Source organism: Odocoileus virginianus, chromosome 7, assembly GCF_023699985.2.
Source record: "Odocoileus virginianus isolate 20LAN1187 ecotype Illinois chromosome 7, Ovbor_1.2, whole genome shotgun sequence".
In the NCBI taxonomy this organism is placed as follows: Eukaryota; Metazoa; Chordata; class Mammalia; order Artiodactyla; family Cervidae; genus Odocoileus; species Odocoileus virginianus.
This window is the reverse complement of record NC_069680.1, coordinates 68,890,295-68,896,908: the sequence shown is the minus strand read 5'-3', so window position 1 is coordinate 68,896,908 and position 6,614 is coordinate 68,890,295. Positions and strand designations below refer to the sequence as shown.

Below are 6,614 nucleotides of genomic sequence, written 5' to 3'. Positions count from 1 at the left end.
CTTAGTCAAACTTCTCTCTTTGGGGTTAATTTTATCACTGCTCTTTCCTGCAGGGGTGTGGTAAAGCAAGGCATTATGAGCTACTATTTTCAGTGTGCTGGATGCCAGCTCCTTTTAATTGTAGTGATTTAGAGAGCATTCTCACTGGAGCACAGATGCTTGCATGTGTAATGTTATTAAAAACTGATAGAAAGGCTGGGATCAAACCTGTATGTTTATGGAGTTAATATACTCACATAGGCATACTCACATAGTGCCTTGATTTAGGTTTTTAAGCTACATTAAGTTTATTTTTATATGTGGAAATAATATTTATATAACTTATTTATATTTATTGTTAAAATTTTGATAAAATGGTTGGTAAATCTAGGGAGATGTTTGTCTATATAAATGGAGAATATCTCAGTAGTTTATTGGTATAGTTAGAATTTATTTTCTAGGTCTGCTTGAAGCAGGGAAAAGAAGTAGATCTAGTTATTTGTTCAATATATGTACTTATAATTTTTCTATGTCCTTTAACCATTGACTGAATAACACTTTGTGATTGATGTTGGTAAATGATATTCAATTAAAGTCCAGCTATAGTTTATTTGAATTAAATTGAATTAAATTTGAATTAATTGAATTGATTGACTGGATTAATTAATTAAATTTGAATTGAGTTAAATTGAAGGGAAAAGGAGAAGAGGGTGGCAGAGGATGAGATGGTTAGATAGAATCACCAATTCAATGGACATGAATCTGTGCAAACTCCAGGAGATAGTGAAGGACAAGGAAGCCTGGCATGCTGCAGTCCATGGGGTCACAAAAGTCAGACACAACTTAGTGACTAAACAACAACAATTTATGTGACTGTGTTAAGACCTCCATCACCATAGCTCAGTCCAAGCATTCCATAAAAATTAAAAAATACCAAATGTATGAAATCACAGTTATGTGTTAGCATGGGCTGATTAGTCATTAGTCCATCTAGATGTCTTACTTAAGAGGAAATATTGAGTGATTTTAGATGAGACGGCCCTGAAGTAAGAACCAGATGTCTGATAAAGTTCATCCAATAGAAACCCCCACAACCTATGGGCCTGGAATGAGAAGAGGTACACCTGCCAAGTGGGGTGACGGTTTTATGCAGCCCACTGATGACGTTTGTGATCTTTTGGATATCATATGCATGTTGACTAGAATTGATTTGACTTAATGAACTATGTACAATCAATAATATTTATGTACTCTGTAATATTATTTAATATACATGCTTATATGTATTGGGTGCATAATGTACAAATATACATATTATGCATGATATGATATATATGTACACATTAATGTGGAGGTGCAGGTATCCATGAAATACATAGGGATTTATGATAAATCAGGTTATTTTAATGCTAACATAGTAATTAAAAATCTTCTAAATGCCCCATAGCAAAACTTTAAGGGAATAGTTTAAGTAGAATTTCAGCCTTGGGCGCTGATGATGGAGCTGGAGCTTCTTCCTTGAGTCTTAGGGAGATGCATTGTTCTCCTTTTCTGGTTTACAAGACTAGGGTAATGAGTATGCTACAAACACTCTTCATTTTAGGAGACTATTTTCAACAAGCTAGTTAGTGGTATAGAATTAATAAGAAATATAAAATAGATGCTAGTTGTTCAATAACAATGAAGGTCTTCTACAGATTGTCTTCCAATTAACACTAACACAAATGTTCGTGTAAATAAATCTACTCAGAATAAACATTGGCTAGAGGTCAGAATGTCATACTGTGTTGTTTGGATGTGTGAAGCAATGGTATTATTAATAACATTAGGACTAGGATTCAAACAACTAAGGCTAGTACCCCTCCTATTTTACTGGGGATTGTACTATTGTACATGTGAGTAAGAAGTACCATTCTGGTTCAATGTGAGGTGGTGTACTGAGAGGGTTTGCTGGGGTATAATTGTCAGGATCTCCTAATAAATCAGATGAAAATAGGACTAATATTATTAATGCTACAACTGGTAATAAGGCACTTAAGATGTCTTTAATTGTATACTAGTTGAAATGGAATTTTGTCTGTATCAGATGAGATTCTTATGGGATTATTAGATTCTGTTTCATGAAGGAATAGTAAGTGGACAGAAGTTAGTGCTGTGATGATAAATGGAAGAATAAAGTGGAAAGCAAAGAATCATAAAAGAGTTGCTTTTTCTACCAAAAACCACTTCAGATTCATTCAACAAGGTTTGTACCAATGTATGAGATTGCTGAGAGAAGACTGGAAATGACTGTTGCTTCTCAAAATTATATTTGTCCTCAGGGTAATACATAACCTATAAATGCTATAGCTGTAACTGTGAATAATAGAATAACTCTGGTGTTTCATGTTTCTAGAAAAACATAGGATCTATATTATAGACTGCATTCTACATAGATAAACAGACAAAGGATGTAGAAGCTCTTTTTGCATGTATATATTGAATAACTCATCCATAATTTATGTCTTGGCAGATACGTGTAACTGATGAGAAGGCAGTTATTGTATCTTATGTGTAGTGCATTGCTAGGAACAAACCTGTTAAGATTTGTAAAACTAAACAAATATCTAGTAAGGTGCCAAAATTTCATCATAATGAAATGTTTGTGGAGCCTGGAAGATCAATGAATGTGTTGTTAATAATTTTTATTAATGGGTATGATTTTCAGATGTTGGTCATTAGTGTTCTTGTAGTTGAAAAACAATGATTTTTCATGCCATTAGATTCCATGTAAGAATAATGATAACATAAATCATATGTAGGTACTATTTTTATTGGGCTTCCCTGATAGCTCAGTTGGTAAAGAATGAGTGAGTGAGTGAAGTTGCTCAGTCGTGTCTGACTCTTTGAGACCCCATGGACTATAGCCTACCACGATTCTCCATCCATGGGATTTTCCAGGCAAGAAAATCCTGGAAAAATCCAGGGTTGCCATTTCCTTCTCCAGGGGATCTTCCCAACCCAGGGATTGAACCCAGGTCTCCCACGTTGTAGGCAGATGCTTTACTGTCTGAGCCACAAGGGAAGCCCAGTTGGTAAAGAATCCACCTGCAATGCAGGAGACTCCAGTTCAATTTCTGAGTTGGGAAGATCCCCTGGAAAAGGGATAGGCTACACACTCCAGTATTTTGGCCTGGAGAGTATTTATGATTTATTTTGTGGATTTTTCTTTAAAAGCTTCATCTATTTATGGTGAACTTGGGTTGACTATAGGTGGTGGTGTTGGCTGTGGAATTGTGTTAAATTTTGGTGGATCATTTTTAGGTTTAATGGTGTTTTTTATTTATTTAGGGGAGATAGCAGTGGTGTTGGTGATACTATAGCTCTGGCTACTGAGCAGTTTCCTGAAGTTTGGATTTCCAATAAGACTGTATTAGGAGCCTTTCTTTCAGGTTTTAATAATAGAGTTTTCAATGGTATTCTATATTTTAAAAGGTGAGGAGGTGGTGACTGTGTTTAAGTTGAATGGTTTGGGGGATTGGGTAAATTATGGTATCAGTGATTCTGTTTTTTCTAGTGAAGAGACTATGGGGATCACAGCACTATGTACTTATGGTACTTGATTAGTAATTGTTACTGGTTGATCATTGCTTATTGGTGTTGTGGTTATTATGGAGATTCAGTTCAGTTCAGTTGCTCAGTCATGTTCAACTCTGCGACTCCATGAACCGCAGCATGCCAGGCCTCCCTGTCCATCACCAACTCCCAGAGTTTACCCAAACTCTTGTCCATTGAGTCAGTGATGCTATCCAAAAATCTAATCCTCTGTTATCCCCTTCTCCTTCTGCCTTCAATCTTTCCCGGCATCAGGGTCTTTTCAAATGAGTCAGCTCTTTGCATCAGGTGGCCAAAGTATTGGAATTTTAGCTTCAACATCAGTCCTTCCAAAGAACACCCAGGACTGATTTCTTTTAGGATGGACTGATTGGATCTCCTTGCAGTCAAAGGGACTCACAAAAAGTCTTCTCCAACACCACAGTTCAAAAGCATCAATTCTTTGGTGCTCAGCTTTCTTTATAGTTCAAATTTCACATCCATACATGACTACTGGGAAAACCGTAGTCTTGGCTAGATGGACCTTTGTGGACAAAGTAATGTCTCTGCTTTTTAATATGCTGTCCAGGTTAGTCATAACTTTCCTTCCAAGGAGTAAGCATCTTTTAATTTCATGGCTGCAATCACCATCTGCAGTGATTTTGGAGCCCCAAAATATAAAGTCAGTCACTGTTTCCCCATCTATTTGCCATAAAGTGATGGGACCAGATGCCATGATCTTAGTTTTCTGAATGTTGAGCTTTAGGCCAACTTTTTCACTCTCCTCTTTTACTTTCATCAAGAGGCCCTTTAGTTCTTCTTCACTTTCTGCCATAAGAGTGGTGTCATCTGCATATCTGAGGTTATTGGTATTTCTCCCAGCAATCTTGATTCCAGCTTGTGCTTCATCCAGCCCAGCATTTCTCATGATGTACTCTGCATATCAGTTAAATAAGCAGGGTGACAATATACAGCCTTGATGTACTCCTTTTCCTATTTGGAACCAGTTTGTTGTTCCATGTCCAGTTCTAACTGTTGCTTCCTGACCTGCATACAGGTTTCTCAACAGGCAGGCCAGGTGGTCTGGTATTCCCATCTCGCTCAGAATATTCCACAGTTTATTGTGATCCACACAGTCAAAGGCTGTGGCATAGTCAATAAAGCAGAAATAGATGTTTTTCTGGAATTCTCTTGCTTTTTCGATGATCCAGCAGATGTTGGCAATTTGATCCCTGGTTCCTCTGCCTTTTCTAAAACCAGATTGAACATTTGGAAGTTCACAGTTCATGTATTGCTGAAGCCTGGCTTGGAGAATTTTGATCATTACTTTGCTAGCATGTGAGATGAGTGCAATTGTATGATAGTTTGAGCATTCTTTGGCATTGCCTTTCTTAGGGATTAGAATGAAAACCGACCTTTTCCAGTCCTGTGGCCACTGCTGAGTTTTCCAAATTCGCTGTCATATTGAGCGCAGCACTTTCACAGCATCATCTTTCAGGATTTGAAATAGCTCAACTGGAATTCCATCACCTCCACTAGCTTTGTTCATAGTGATGCTTCCTAAGGCCCATTTCACATCACATTCCAGGATGTCTGGCTCTGGTGAGTGTTCACACCATCATGATTATCTGGGTCATGAAGATCTTTTTTGTACAGTTCTTCTGTGTATTCTTGCCACCTCTTCTTAATGTCTTCTGCTTCTGTTAAGTCCGTACCATTTTTGTCCTTTATTGAGCCCACCTTTGCATGAAATGTTCCATGGTATCTCTAATTTTCTTGAAGAGATCTCTAGTCTTTTCTATTCTATTGTTCTCATCTATTTCTTTGCACTGATTATGTAGATTACTCAAATAGAATTATGCTTAGGAAGATAGTGAAAAGGAATGAGAGGAAATATAATTTGATTAAACCTTTTTGGTCTGATACTAATGTAGAGTTTTTTATTTGAATGAGAGAAGTAGTTTTTGACAGAATATTTTCTAGTCAAATTAAGTCTAAGAGGGACAATGCTAATTTTTAGCTTTTTGATAGATTTCAGTAGGGTGATGAACACTGTATGATAATGGGGAAATACCCTAAGTGACTGCAAAATTTGAATATATTTGAAGAATAATTAAACTTTAAATTTTCTGTGGAAGCATTAATTTTGAATGCCAGAATAAAACCTAGAACAGTTACGGCAAGGGCAGCTAGTTTTAAGTATTAATAATAATGTACAGTTATTTGGGGGACTGCTGGTGGGGGGATACTATTGGAAATAATAATCCAGCCAAGATATTTCCAATTAACAGATGTTTATGGAATTGACTGAAAGAGGATTATTTTCATTAAAGTGGTAAAGTGAGGTTGTTCTGTAGTGTAAAGATGATGATATAAAGGCTATAGATAGCTGTAAGGATGTGGCAATTAGAGTTATTAGAGGAACTTAGGCTTTGATATAAGATGTATTCGCATGTTCAGTAATTAGATCTTAAGAGTAAACTCCAGTAAAGAAAGGCATTCCTGTTAGTGCTGAGCTGCCAATAATAAGGGCTGTTGTGGTAAAGGATATTTCTTTAAATAGGTCCTGTTTTTCAAATATCTTGCTTAAAGTTTAGGGTATGAACAATAGACTCAGAGTATATAAATAATATGGCTTTAAATAAGATGCAGGTGCAAGTATGAAGAAATGCTAGGTAGGGTTGGTTAATGCCATTTGTTACTGTTGTAAGTCCTAGTTGGATTGAAGTGGAAAAAGCAACCATTTTTTTAATGTCATTTTTGGTAAGAGTGTATACTGCTGTAAACAATGTAGTAATGGCTCCTAAATACAGTGTTATTGTTTTGATAAGTTTATTATTTTCTACCAAGTGATAAAAGAAGATGAGCAAGAAAATACCTGCTACCACTATTGTGCTTGAGTGGAGTAGGGCTGAGACATGGGTAGAGCCTTCTATTGCTGAGGGTTGACATGGGTGGAGGCCAAACTGGGAGGATTTTCCAGTGACAACTAGTACGAGTACTATTAGGGGTATATTTGATGGATTTAGGTCAAATATCAAGGCTTGTTGTAGATTTAATGC

At 36.6% G+C, this 6,614-nt stretch overlaps 1 pseudogene; it reads right to left on the bottom strand.

The window, feature by feature from the left end:
* Positions 1-1,604: 1,604 nt before the first annotated feature.
* LOC139035895 (cytochrome b-like) lies at positions 1,605-2,697 on the bottom strand (annotated as a pseudogene).
* Positions 2,698-6,614: the final 3,917 nt, after the last annotated feature.